The sequence below is a fragment of the Zea mays genome, chromosome 6 (genome assembly GCF_902167145.1).
Source record: "Zea mays cultivar B73 chromosome 6, Zm-B73-REFERENCE-NAM-5.0, whole genome shotgun sequence".
In the NCBI taxonomy this organism is placed as follows: domain Eukaryota; kingdom Viridiplantae; phylum Streptophyta; class Magnoliopsida; order Poales; family Poaceae; genus Zea; species Zea mays.
In genome coordinates this window covers 66,306,999-66,322,127 of record NC_050101.1, presented here as the reverse complement: position 1 = coordinate 66,322,127, position 15,129 = coordinate 66,306,999, and the positions used below count along the sequence as shown (strand labels likewise).

The 15,129-nt window shown below is 42.5% G+C and overlaps 1 pseudogene; it reads right to left on the bottom strand.

Annotated features, from left to right (window-relative positions):
• The window catches only part of LOC109940424 (receptor-like cytoplasmic kinase 176), a 36,837-nt pseudogene extending 21,920 nt beyond the window's left edge, over positions 1 to 14,917 (bottom strand).
• Positions 14,918 to 15,129: the final 212 nt, after the last annotated feature.

Genomic DNA, 15,129 nt, shown 5'->3' with positions numbered 1-15,129 from the left:
TGCTCGCGCGGTGTCCGGCCGATTTAGCCCGATCTAGTTCCCCGGAGTAGGTCCCTGTGTCACCCCTGCCTCTGCTGAAGCTAACCCAGGCTTTAGTGTGCCTTAAGTCCCCTCCCCGTGGCCCGAATGCCTCACTGGAGTTACTCCGGCCCGCCCGAGACCTTCTCACCACCATTCTCCCCTCTCTGCTCGTGGATTCATGGCCTCTTCCTCGCCATTGAGTTCGTCGTGGCGTTCTCTCCCTCTTTGCCCAACTCCGACGACCCCGGAACCCCCTAGCACACGCCTGCCTCAACTCCGGCGACCTCACCGCCGCGGAGAGGAACAGCGCCGCCCGCAGCCGTCTGTCCCCCCAGGTATGATCCCCTCCATCCGATCTTCATCGCACGACCTAGATCACGGATAACGCTTCGCACACACGTGCCTGATGCCCCTGGCCCGCCTGTAAGCGCCCGTGTCCCCTGGCGCTAGGCCCGCTCGGTTAGCACGTTCTCCCCCTCTGTCGCTGACACTCCCAGGCCCGCATGTAAGCACTCGCTCGCCCGCCCGCGTGCCCTCGACCACAGATCTAATCTCAGCCGTTGGTTTCTGATCTAACGGTTAGATTCACCCGATACCCCTTCGCGCGGTAGTTTTATTAAAGAGACCCTCGTTTATTGGAAATCAACCCACCGTCCCTAGTTTTTGCGTGCAGGCCCCTGTACTCTTGCAGATTGAACCCTGGACTTTTAAATATTCATAGAATTAGACCCAATTTCATATTTTGAATTCCCAAACTTGTTTATTTCATAACTTTTGCATATGAACTCCAAATTTAGTGATTCAAATTGCAAAATGTTCATAGAATTATTCTCTGTCTAAATAAAATGGTTTCATTTACTGTCTGCACATTCTAATTTTTATGATTAAATATGAACTAATGTAGATGTAGTTTTATTTATTTAATAAAATAAATAAAAGGAGAACCTTAGAGTTTTAAACTTGTTTAAGCTTGTGAGATTAATAATATGTATTACATGAGTTCATCTCTGTTCTAATTTTTTAGGTCACAATAAAATAAATTGATCTATGAGTATGTACTTGTAAATAACACTTAGGGAAATAATAATCTATTTCCAAAGAAAGTTAATTTATGTTATAGTTCATGTTATATTTTGAATTCATTATCCCTTATGTAGTATTGTGCCCTTTTAAGATGTGGTCCAATGTTTGTACATGTTTGGTGTGATGTTCATTTGTACTTTCCAAATGTATTGAATGCATGCTCGCTTTATTTAGACAACGAGCAGTCCGAGGTTCCTGAGTGTGTTGTTGGAGACCTCCCTGAGCAGCAACCTGGTGAAGGCAAGTGTCCTCTAACCCATTATGTCCTACATACTTTATGATTCACTGTCCCGCATTACTTTATGAAACCTAAGGATTGACTAGTCTGTATTCACTTATCCTTTTTTACCTTTAGGGTTATCATGGTTAGCATTTTGCTATTGCCTTACCTTTAATCAATGAACATGATGTGAACATTTATGATACGATATTGTTATCCTGATTATGTGGATGATCTTGTGATACCTTAGGGGGCTCAGGCCTTTTTCCTGAGTACCTCTCCGTAAGGACCTATTTGTGGAGTGACCACCCGGGATAAAAGTGCAACCATGAGGGTGGAATGGGACGCCCTTAGCTGATTAATTAGACGAACCTGGGGGTGTAGTTGGCTTTGTCGGAGGGCCGTCAATGGGGGCCTGGGTGTAGTGCTCGCTCTGCCAAGGTTGGGGCGCGGAGGTTCTTTCGATTTGGTTTTGTTAGTCACCCACCTTGGGGAGGTGTACTGCATTTGTATGACTGGCGAAACCTAACAAGCAGCTATGCACCAGGGGAGTCTTTGTAAAGGCTACGTAGTGTATCCCTGGCCATTCACCTCGGTAGTGAAGAACAGGTCTGTACAACCCAGGCTAGAAAGGGATCATGACTTGTGGGTAAAGTGTACAACCTCTGCAGAGTGTTAAAAACTGGTATATCAGCCGAGCTCACAGTTAAGAGCAGCCTTGGGATCCTCTTTGATTAGAAGAACTTTGGATACTTTTATGATGATGGTTAATAATGATGTTATAAAATCTGATCTCTGGTATTTACTCTTTTGAGGAGGTACTACTGGGTAATAATTGGGTTTATTAATAAAACTTGGCTCTACTAATAGTAATAAATACTTGACCAACTAAAAGCAACTGCTTAACATTAACTTCATATACAGCTAGTCCACTTTAGCCAAATGGGACATTTGCTTAGTACGTTGATGTGTACTCACCCTTGCTTTACACCCCACCCCCACCCCAGGTTGTCCCCAGTGTACTCAATGCTCAGGAGGTGATGCTGGCAACATGGATGACTTCGAGGAGTTCCAGGAATATGACGAGTTTTAGTTTACTTTAGTGGCAAACCCCCAATCAGCTGCCTGGGTACGCTTAGCATCTACGTTTCGTATTTCCGCACTTTGATAACTATGTTGAAGACAATGGTTATGTAATAGACTCTGTGGATGTCTTGGACATCTTGATGTAATCAAGTACCTTTCCGCTATTTATTTCGAGCATTGTGTGATGATGTCCAATTATGTAATCACTGTGTACGTGAGTTTCTGATCCTGGCACGTACATGGTTCGCATTCGGTTTGCCTTCCAAAACCGAGTGTGACACTTCCGTAACAGCCTTGAAGTATAGGCAATCACCTTTCCTTCTTGCATAAATCTTCTGTAGTATCCTGCTAATCCAAGAAAACTCCTGATCTTGGACACAACTGTGGGTTGTTTCTAATTTAGTATTTCACTTATTTTACTGGGGTCTACTTTGATTCCTCCATTGGTGATAATATGACCTAGGAAAGCGACTTCCTTCAGCCAAAAATGACACTTTGAAAATTTCGCATACAACTGATTGTCGCGAAGTTTCTGTACAACTAATCTCAGATGATCTTCATGTGCTTCCTCATTCTGAGAGCATATCAGTATATCATCAATGAATACCACCACAAACTGGTAAAGGTATTCCATGAATACTTTATTCATCAAGTTCATAAAGTAAGCTAGTGCATTAGTCAGTTCAAAAGACATGACTAAAAATTCATATAATCCATATCTTGTAGTGAAATCTGTTTTAGGTATATCTTCAGTCTGAATCTTCAACTGATGATAGCCTGATCTTAGATCTATCTTTGAGAATACTTTAGCTCCTCTCATCTAATCAAACAGATCTTCAATCAGAGCTAACAGGTACTTATCTTAATCGTTACTTCATTCAAGCTTCTATAGTCCACACACATTCTTCTTGAACCATCTTTCTTGTTCACAAATAGAACTGGGGCTCCCATGGTGATGAACTCAGGCGAATAAAACCTTTTTCTAGTAATTCCTATATTTGTTTCTTCCGTTCAATTAAATCTTTGACATCCATTCGATAAGCTCTTTTTGAAATTGGTGCGGTTCTGGGTAATAGTTCAATAGAAAACTCTATATCACGATCAGGTGGCATACCTGGTAATTCTTCCGGAAATACGTCTGGGTATTCACACACTATCTTGATGTGCTCCAAAGATTTCTCTTCCAACTGATTTACCATTGTCTCTGCTGTTGCTGGCATACTGACATTGACTTCAATTCTTTCTCCTTGTGGACTGGTTAATGTAACCATCCTCTTGGCACAAGATATTACTCCATCATACTTGGTCAAGTAATCTATTCCAAGTATCACATCGATTCCACTTGATTCCAAAATTATCAGCTCTACTATAAAGCTTAGGCCTCTAATTTCCATCTTAGTCTGAGGGCATGAGTGAGTGGCTCTAAGTTCACCTTCTCGTGATCGAATTAATAGTTTCTTCTTCAAGAGATAGTTTGGTATATTATGTTTTTCTACAAATGACTTTGTTACAAAGGATTGAGATGCTCCAGAATCAAATAAAACTGATGCATGTATGGAGTTAATAAGAAACATACCATACACCATGTCGGCATCCTTAGGAACTGATTCCGCTGTCATATGGTGGACTCTTCCTCTACTCTGGTTCTGTGGAGTCTTGTTCTATGCAGATCCACGAGCAGCTGTGTTCTGGCCAGTCCTCTGGTTGTTGTTCTTCTGGGGTGTTTGTTGATTACGTCTCGGGCAGTTGTTGGCATAGTGGCCAAGTTTGCCACACTTGAAACAACCATTAGGTTGAACTGGGGTAGTTGTGTTGTTGTTCTTGGCCGGTGTGGTCACGGTGCTTCCTTGATGATTCTTTTGTTCGACACTAGACCTTTGACCGGTCTGGGTGTTGCATCTCTGCTGGTTCTGATATTGATTGTTCCTCTGACTTTGTTGTCTAGAGCATTGTGCTTGATAGTTGTTGTTCCCACTCTGATTTCTGGACCGGAACTGAGAACCTTGGGAGTTGTTCTGATGGGTATTCCTAATGGTCTGCCTTGGTACTTTCTCTTGTGATCCGACGACTCTTTCCTTTTGCTTTCAAGGCTAATTGCCTTGTTCAGCAAAGTCTGGAAGTTGGGGGAACTGTGGCGCAACTGATAGTTCAATGGCCCAATCAAGCCTTCCAAGAAACGTTCTTGGTGCTTCTCGTTAGTGTCTACTTCTTCTAGGGCGTAACATGAAAGCTAGGTGAAGCGATCACGGTACTCACTAACAGTCATGTTCCCTTGTGTGAGGGAAAGGAACTCCTTCTTCTTGAGCTTCATTATTCCCGAGGGAATATGGTGAGCATAGAAGTTCACTTGGAACTTCTGCTAGGTTATGGCATCAGCATTGGCGTGTGCCACGGTGAAGGCATCCCACCAATCGAACGCGGCTCCTTCGAGTCTTCTTGAAGCATACAAGACATTCTCTCGATCATTGCACTGGGTGATATCTAACTTCTTTCCAATGACCTTAAGCTAGTCATCGGCATCCAAAGGGTCTACTACGTGAGAGAAAGTAGGCGGGTGATGACTCATGAAGTCCCGATGCTTATCTCTAGCTTGGGGTGTGTGTTGCTGTTGTTGTTGGTACTGCTGGTTTTGTTGATTCTATTGAATCTACTTTACCGAAGCTGTGAGTCCTTGCAGAAGTTGCATCTGCACTGCGATGAATTGATCCATCGTGGGGTTGGGTGGTGGTGGTGGCAACTGCTGACCACACTGGTTCTGATGGTTATTGGGACCTGATCGAGTGTTCACCATCTGTTTGGTAGAAAGTGCACTCCCGGGGTGAGGAGTAGAAAAGATTCTAAGGGAATAACTTATTATTAATGTTATATATTTTTTATGCTCTTACGGCCATCATTCCATAAGACCATTGCACTCAAGCAAAAATCCAAATCAAGCATTTCAAACAACACCATCACATGGTTGTTATTATTAATAGTGTAGTAATAGAAAAGATGTTTTTCGTCTAACGCAAAAACTAACTTATTACAACATAATAATTAGAGAATCTAAAGCAGCCTAGTGATGGATCCTGGTTCTCCATAGTGGATCCTCTTGCGGGGAGGGGATAACGCCATGACAGGGACTTGAACTTCAGGGGGATTCCTTCCATCAAGCCGAGCTTCCAGGGCTGCAATCCTTACGTGTGCATCCTCTAGCTCCAAGTGTACCCTAGAAAGTCCAGGGTAGCACTATCCAGGTTGGTGTTAAGACCTGCCACCACACCAGCTAGGGTGTTAAGGCGATCTTCTCTAGCTCCACCTGGAACAATGCTGGTCTGGTTTTCTCCATGAATACGCGAAGGAAGATACATGTACTTCATATTGTGCAGCTGCTGCCGATAGGTGTGGCTAAGGGACCACAGAGTTCGCCTAGCAGCATCGCTGACCGAAGCAGCGTAGGTGGATAGCGGAGTCAGGGACTCGTGAGCTGACAGAGTCTTGAACCCTCTATCACTTGCATCCATCACCCTGACATGAATGCGAGTGATGTAGTAGCAAGCCCGAGGAGGCTCGTACACTCACCTTGTCTCATACAGGGGTTGGATGTAGGTTCCCAACGCATGCAGAACATCCTGCAGCAGGTTAGGGAAGTGCCCTGTCTCAAACATTGAGGTGTAATGTTCAATTATAGGCCATAACCCCACGTAGTGGTCCTGCTGTTCTTCGTTGGCTTCCTCGTTGATGTTTTCCTCATCTTCTTCTTCTTCGTCGTCTTCATCATCGTCACTAGAGTCATTCGGGGCATCGCTTGTGGGAGCATGGGCTTGGACGGCTGGTGCTGGCGGTGTCGAAGATGATGATCCAGCTACGAAGGCTAGTGATTCTGCCAATGGGGTGGGCATAGCAGAAACTCCTTCGAGCTATCCTCCAGAATGACTCCGTTCTCCACACGAATGCGAGGGAGATCCACAGGGATTTCCTCGACTACCATTGGGTAGACAGGAACTTGTCGTAGCGGAGGGATGTAGTTGGTGTTGATCTGAGTGGTTTGAATGGTACAAACCATCTATAAGAGAAAATGTCAACTTAGTTGATGTTTAAAGAGGTAAGGTTAGTAAAATAATTTTGTAAGAACAAAATTAACATGTTTTGAACAGTCTAGGCTTTCCATTTCTAACTAGTCTAACGACCTAGAGTCAGCATAGCTTTGATACCACTTCTGTCACACCCGGTTCTAGGGGCAAAACCGAATGCATAGCATATGTGGGCCAGGATCCATTTTCCACACATATGTTGACGTCACAAGTGTAATCTATCAAAAGACAATGCAATAAAGGGTAAAGAGAGTAGAGTAGCTTTATTACATCATCTGGATCATTGTATCTTTAACAAGTATCATAATCAAAGTACGACAGAAATAACATGGACACTCTTCCACAGGAAGGTGACTGGCGTATCGTTAGACTCAAAAGCCGTCAACGTCATCAATGAAGTCTTTAGCATCACCCTCTGATCAAAGTATTAGCAAGGGTGAGCTCACTTATGGTCGGGGCTTAGCAAGTGGGGGAAAAATAATGTAAGTTAACAAGGTAGGCTATGGATAAGCGGTAAGCATTTTATTTTGGTCAATATTTTATTAGCAACACATGTCTTACTAATAAGTGTGTATCCCAAATATCCCAATTAATCAAGGGTATAAGATTATATCAAAAACCACTTAAGTGAAATTGCTTAAGCAAACCATTGGTAGACCGTCAGATCTCGATATATTTTCCATCTTTAAGTTCAATTATCATGTGAGGGTCCAAGTTGTTCTTAACCGTGGGCACGGGTTACATATCAGTTTTACACTCTACAGAGGTGGTACAACTTTTCCCACAAGCCATGTATCCCATCTAGCCTGGGTTGATCAGACCCGTAAACACTACCGAGGTGAATGGCTAGGGATACATTATGAGGCTTTCACAAAATATCCTTAGTACAAAGCCACCCGCTAAGGTTTCCACGTCAGTATTGATGGCCCTCTGGGTGAGGTAACTTAGCCAAGACTACCACCCCATGTTAACATGAGTTGCCACCAAACCACTGCCACCCCCTCTTGCCCATCTTTCAGGTAGGGTTGCTAAGCACTAAGTCTATAGAGCTAATTACCAAAGCCAGAGCCATTATACCACTCATGGTTGCACTGTTATCCTGGGTGGTCACTCCATGTTCCATTTAACACAAAATTTTCTTGTTTAACCATCGGGTTAACATCATAATAAAACTTCATTTCCGGAACATAGTATCATTAAAAGAGTGACACCATATTCATCAAGTTGAGTAATAGCAAAAATTGCTAAGTAAAGCATTTATCCCATGGTAATTCTAGGAAATCTTTATTTAGGCAAAACCCATCAAATTATGCAATATATCCAAAAAGTAAACATTATTATATGCATTACTTGGGTACAAATAGAATATGCAGAGGGGGAATCCACTTGCCATGCACGAAAGTGTCCTGTGGGTCGTCCTCAAACGAGTTTGGTTCGTCTACCTCACAGTCAACTTCTAGCATCAATTTACGTATCGTACATACAAAAGAATATGTATGCCAAATAAATAAACATACACCATTACATGGGTAATCATTCACCGTTACATAAAGATTCATACATCACACAATTATACTTATAAATACGTCTTAAAGCGTAAATACTTATTAATCCACTGTGACTACTACTTTGAGTTATTATTGGTGGAAATATGAGTAAGTGATTATGACACTAGTTTTATATAGTATAAAATATATAAACATGTATTAACAAACTTTATGAAAAATAATTTTCTGTATTACTAATAATAGACTTTGAGTTTTGTCCCTTTTCTTTCTAAATAGAAAACATATAGCTAAAATGTTTATTTATAAATCTCCTAACATTAATATTCTAAGATTTAATGTGAATTACTAATTTTCGACTTTAGTAACCTATTCATGATTATTATGACATAAATAGATATTTTACTAATTCTAAGTAATTAAGTGCTATACTTATGAATGCATTTATTATGACTAGTAAAATCTATATTTTCATCTGACCGAAAATACGTGGCCTATTATTTATTCCACTTCTTATATTAATAAAATTGTATTTAAACCACTAGACAAATATCATTCCTTGTGCTAAAGCAAAATTAATCGTAAAAGTTTCTAGTATGAAAATCACCAAGTTAGTGAATAGTGACATTATTCATTTTTGAAATATAAAATAATACACCTGTCCAAAATATTGTTGCGGGGCTTGTTTACGATTACATGTATACATTGGAGTCTCTTTTCGATAATTCCTAAACTAAAAATCTCGGAATTAATTTAATTTACAAAACCAGGGACTAAAATGCAAAATTTTATAGAGTGTGGCCACTTGCAAATGGGTGGGAAATGCCGAAGGAGGCTGCTGCTGGCTCTAGCCAAGGTGGTTTAGTCTACTTGAAGTATACCTTCAGGTATAAGAGCCAGTTTGATGAGCCGAATGATGACTGGCTAGATACCATAGAAGCGACTAGTGATGAATTGCTTGTAGCATACTCGAAGGCCGAAGATGATGCCTTGAAAACTGCCTTCGGGGCTCGTGGCAAAAAGAGGCTGAATAGGGTATTCGATGCCAACGACTTTGTATATTCAGACTACTGCTATCCTTCGCGGAAGCAAGGAAAGAAGAGGAAAGCTGCTACCTCGGTGACTACTAGCACGTCGAAGTCAAAAAAGGTTAAAGTTTTGACACGTAGGCCAAGGCGCATTGAAACGGCCGATTTGCCGAAGCTAATTGTGAGGGACACTCCTATTGCAGAGCCAAGTCGCTCTATGTCAGTCGAAGCTAAGACAAAACCGGCTAAAGAGCCAAAACTGGAGAAGGCGGCAGAGCAGTTAAAAGCACTGAGTCCACCATGCACAACAGAACTGTCGAAGACATCAAGCATCCCCGCAAAAACTCCAAGGAAAAGAAGAATGGCCTGCGTGATGGATGCTATTATGGAATCTATGAAGACATTGACTCCTGTTTCTGCTGAAGCTCCTAGCACAGAGTGTAAAGCTTCAAAGAAATCTGACGAGGCTGCCATGGTGCAAACTATTTCTGAAACTGGACCCTCGGAAGTTCCCGCCGAAGCTAGACCTTAGGAAAGCGCACCGATAATCCTGGAAAAAGAGAGGGCTTTTGAAAAACCCAAATCTCCTGCTCCTGAAGCACCTGCTAAATAGTTGGAATTCATTGTGTGACATGCTTCAGGGAAGCAGTTATCGGAGGAGCAGATTGACGAAGCAAAACAATATGACAAGGATCTAAAGTACCCCCGAGGATCCTTGGTGTACAGTGGCAATGATGAGGATGATTTCATTTATTGTCTGCCAGACAATAAAGAGATCTCTGTTTGCCGAGAAATGATGAAAAATATGGGGTACCTGAAGCTTGAACTTGGCCTATCTGCAATGTCGAATGATGATCTTGCAGATAGCCTTGCTTATAATAGCCTGAAGGTGCATATATTTTTTCTTGTAAAATAAATTATATTTGTAGCTTTTCTTGCTATCGTTATATTCTCATATTTTTTATTAGGGCTTGATTCTAAGTAAGGCTTTAACGGCCCAAAAGGAGGCAGAAGATGAGAGCTGTCAAATAACTCTTTGTAATCTTCAGTCAAAAGTCATTACACTAAGGAACAAAGCTCTCAAAAAAGATAAGATATTGCTTTCCTTAGTGGACATGCTGAAAACTAGAGAAGCCAAACTTAGTGCACAAGTCAAAGCTCACAAAGTCGAGGTTGAAGATTTATAGAAGAAGCTTGCAGAAACGAGCGAAAAAATTGATGTTGCAATGGTGAAGCACGAGATAAGCGAAATTCAAAAATCAAGGGCACAAAAGAATGTCGAAGAGCTCTGTGACTCCAAAGAGAGATGCTATGAAATATCCTTGGAATGCGCCAAGAATCTAAAGAATAGTTTTGGAAAGGTGGGAGCATACTCTTCCGAGCAGAGGTTCATCCGCGGTGACCCCGATGGAGTCGTTCAGTGGATCAGCGGAGAAGTCGAAGCCTTTGACGAAATTTTAAGTGATCGGGGAGACTTCTACGCATTCGCTAGCGCACGAGGGGTCACGGCGATCTTAGAGAAAATCGGTTGTGAACATGTTAAGGTTGCAGCCCAGCCGGGATTTGTTATCTCAGCGGATGACACTAAAGACCCTTCGGCTGAAGCTTCTTCACTGGGCAGGAGATTCTACTCCGATGTGTGGATGAAGGGCGGTCGTGAGATGGCTGATGAATCGATTAGAAAAAATGAAAAAGAATCTCACGACGCTCAAGAAGAAGCCAAGCGAGCTGAAGAAGCTACCGAGTGTGCAAGGCTTATAGGTACCTTTACTGAGGTTTAGCTTCAGAACTAACAAACATTTTTAATGATGTAGCTGAACTTTCACCTCCACCGGAGCCATATAACCCTGAAGCTGACCCAACCATGCAGGAAGCGTTAGATATGATAAGAATCGCTAATGAAGTTGTTGACGAAGCCATCGATAGACTGCTAAATGAATCTGCTGAAAAAGTGCTGAAGGAAGACTAAATCTTTGTATACTTGAGAGTGTAATGCTTGTATATAGCTTTAGTCTTTTGTTCCAAACATCAAGCTTTTGTATGTATATTAATGTAATATATTTCTTTGTGATGCATGAAACCTTTGTACGTACCGTTTTTTAGCTGTTGGCGAAAAAACACCTTCCCTTCTTATCATGCTTTGCAAAGAAAAAGATTCTCCTTATGTCACTGCTGACGAAGATTAGCTTCATGTAGGAAAATATATCTGTCGAAGGCATGTCTTGTGCTATAATATTCCCTTTCATACTCCGGTCGACTTTTTCGAGAGAGCAACTTTCGTTTATTTCTCTATATCTTTTTAGTGATGAAAAATGATGTATGATGCGATGCTATGCAATATGATATGATGATATGATGTGGAATGTCATTTGTGCCAAAGGTAAAAAACTACACGGATACACACCCAGACTCTGCATCCCCTTGGGAACGACTTTGGAGTCTCTTCAACTTTTACTTAGGTGGTATTTCAGCTCTACATCCCCTTAGGAACGACATTGGAGCTAAGCTCTGCATCCCCTTAGGAATGACTTTGGGGCTTCTTCACCTTTGATTTAGGTGGTATTTAAGCTCTGCATCCCCTTAGGAACGACTTTGGATCTTCTTCACCTTTGATTTAGGTGGTATCTTAGCTCTGCATTCCCTTAGGAACGACTTTTGAGCTTCGGAACTTACTCTACACTGCCTTAGGAACGACTTTGAAGCTTCGGAACTTACATCTAGCTGAAGGTTAAACCTTCCTGTATTGTCTTTTTAGAAGGGAATCTAAAAGCAAAAAAGAGTAAAAATATAACAAATCGGAGCTCTCTTTTGGCCAAAACGTTGTGCCATCTTCAGTAGATATGCCTTGACTCGAGCATAGTACTATTAACTATGCGAGCTTCAGACTGCTCTCGAAGGTCACGTTGTTGCTGAGGCCGAAGATGTCCTTCTGGCTACTGATCATGACTTGGTGCAGGCGACAGTGGTGGGGGTGGTCGTAACTGAGCCTAGGAAGCTTGAGAGTGGCTTGCTGAAGCAACAGAAGCCGTAGGCTGTTGATTGCCTACGTACTCCGGGATATACGGAGAGTAGCACGAAGTAGTATGCAGGACCTGCTTCGGCTGATTCTGCCATGCTTCAGCTTTAGCAATTTCCTTCTGCTTTTGGATCGTGACTTGGCACGTCCTCGTTGTGTGTCCCTGTCACACCCAGATTTAATAAAGCCGGGTGTGTCTCATATGTGCGCCAAAGAAGAACAACACATACAATAACAGAGTGTATAGAGATAAATTTCACAATATCATAAAAGTAATTATTACATAGCAGAAGTCTCATGAAAATAATAGATAAATATAAAGCAAACTAATGTCCATCCTTGGCGCCATAAAGTTCACTAGGAGACGCCACCTAGATCAAGTCGTACTCCACATTGGGCGGCTCCTCTTGGACCACCTATTCTTCTCCTGTGGGGGGGTTATATATCGCAAGTGTGAGCTCACAAAAGATCATAGCTCAACAAGTCATGGGGAATAATGTGCATGAACTCACCAAAGGTGGGAGTTCATGCAATGTGAAAGGCTGATCAATAATAGGGGTTAAAGCTGAGCATTGCTTTTAAGAAGTTGGTCAAGTTTTATTAGCAATTAGTAGATGTAAGTAAATACCAAACCATAATAATAGAACAAAATTAATGATAAATCCCATGCTATGCAAATGACAAATTGAATTTAGTTCCATAATTTAATCATGCGAGAGTCCTGAGCTGCTCATGACCGCGAGCACAGCTAGTATACCAGTTTTATACTCTGCAGAGGTTGTACCCTGTACCCACAAGTCATGTTACCCATCTGCCACAGGGCTGATCGAACCCCATACACCTCTACCAAGGAAGCGAGGCAGGGTAACACTATGAGGCCTTTACAAAGTTCCACTAGCTTCAGAAAACCCGCTATAGTTTCTAGGAAGAGCAACGTAGGAATCCCCCGTTTGACCACCATCGCAGCAAAATCAACCCGGGAACCTCCCTACACGCCTAGTCCCCTACTGCCCTTGCCCCTATTGGGTAAGGTAGTCCTCCACTAGCTTTCCTAGTTAGTCAGCCAAGGGCGTCCCATTCCACCCTTGTGGTGGCACGTGTTTCTCAAGTTAAGCTCCATGTTCCAATTAAAAATAATGATCTTGACATGAACAATAAATAAAATAATAATATAATTGGAACATGGACATAATGTAATATTAAACCCAAAACCATATAGAGCAATAGCAAAACTACCCAAAAAATTCAGGGGTGATCAAGGTAAAATGATAACCAGAATAGGGTAACCTATTAGGTCCCATCAAAATTAAGCCTATGCATAAATAAGTGATAATAAAGAATATTATTGGATAATAAAAGTGGTCAATGGCATAACTTGCCTTCAATGAGCTCCTGCTCAGCAACTTTTACCAGCTGAATACCGGAATCCTTGGCCACTGGCTCTTCTACTCGTCACAATACAAACAAGCATAGTACGAAGGAAAAACTAACATCACACCAAACATGTATACAAAATACATATTAATAATCTACACATTCAAATGAGATCATAGGAAAAAGAATCACTAAATTCGAAGTTACAGATTTTAAGTTACAAAATTCCAAAGGTTTTATGTGTTTGACACAAGATTAATTAAAAGATCAATTTTAATACAGTTTTCATGTTAAAACAGTGTTACTGAGTTATAAACAATATTAATACAAAATTATAGGAACTGGAATGGACCAATTTGGACTTAATATGATTTTTTAAGATTTACACTAGTTCTAGTAATTATTTTACATTAAAGATCATTTTTAAAAATGAATTACTCAGTTTTTACTACTAACTGGACTGCGCGTCAAATACTGGAAAGCACAGGGTCAAGCGTGTAAAATTTTCCTAGACTCAGTCCATTGTTGCAATGGATGATGGGTTGTTTTTCTGAAAACTCAGGGGCCTTTTCAGAATGTGAGCGCAGTGAAGGGGTATGGCTGAATGTGAGCCGTCCGATCAGAATCCTAAGGCCCAGATTATATCTCTATTAACTCGAACCAGTACTCGTTCGCAGTCGTCATATACAGATTCGACAGTCCCGAGATATCAGTCTCCCGATCCAACCCCGACCATCAGATGGATACTCAGCGGTCAGGATTTCACTCATCGCTACGCTACGTTAGTTCAAATCATGGCCACACATCTGTGAATCGACGGCAGACGAGATACCAGAGGCAGAATCTAATCCGACCGCACGCTCAGGATCTAACGGTTCTGCACACCTTTGCCGAACCGGTATTTAGCGTCTAATCACAGCCGTTCGCCAATGGATCGAGGACAGGGATGGTCCGTCCCCACTGGCGACAAAACACATCGGTGGCGGCCGGCTTCCGCGGCGGAATCTCGCCGAAGATGCCCAAAACCCATGAGTAAGTTCCCTAGTTTCCAATCCGCCTGCTTCTACGTGATATAGGGACGACAACAAACATGATCGAGCCTTCATACCAGAGACATTTGTCGCGCAACGTGTTGGTCACCAACGAGCGGTGAATGGCAGTGCAACGGCGAGCAATTGCCGCGACAGTACCATCCCGATTCTCCAATTACGCGCACCAGAGCTCCCACGATGACCCACCGACGGACCAGAGCCACGAACGGAGGCAAGGTGACGGCGGCGGCCCCAAATACCCATGACTCCCGATCTCTTGCGGCGGTGATAGGCTCTACGCGTCAACCGGTCATAGAGGCTCAGCTTGGGAGGGTTTTATACTGGGACGTGTCCACAGTCGCAGGGAGGAACGAGCCAACCCATGCTGACAAGATCCGCGGAGGTGGGCGCAGCACAACGGTAGGGCGAGGATGGTGGACGACGCAACTGTGTGGCTGACGAGTGGGCCCCAATGGTCATCGATCCCGGATGTGCGCGACATGTCAAGGAAAATCCGTGAGGCTGGCAGGTAGGTCCGGGTGTTAGTGCTACCGCGCGGAGACAAGATGGGCCGCGCGAAGGGGGAGCCAGATGGCCCGGATTCAAAGATTAGGCCCGCGCTTGGTTTTCTCTTTTTCTTATTTTCTTTTTATTTTCTTTTTCTTTTCTGATTTTCCTTTTCTCATTTTGAA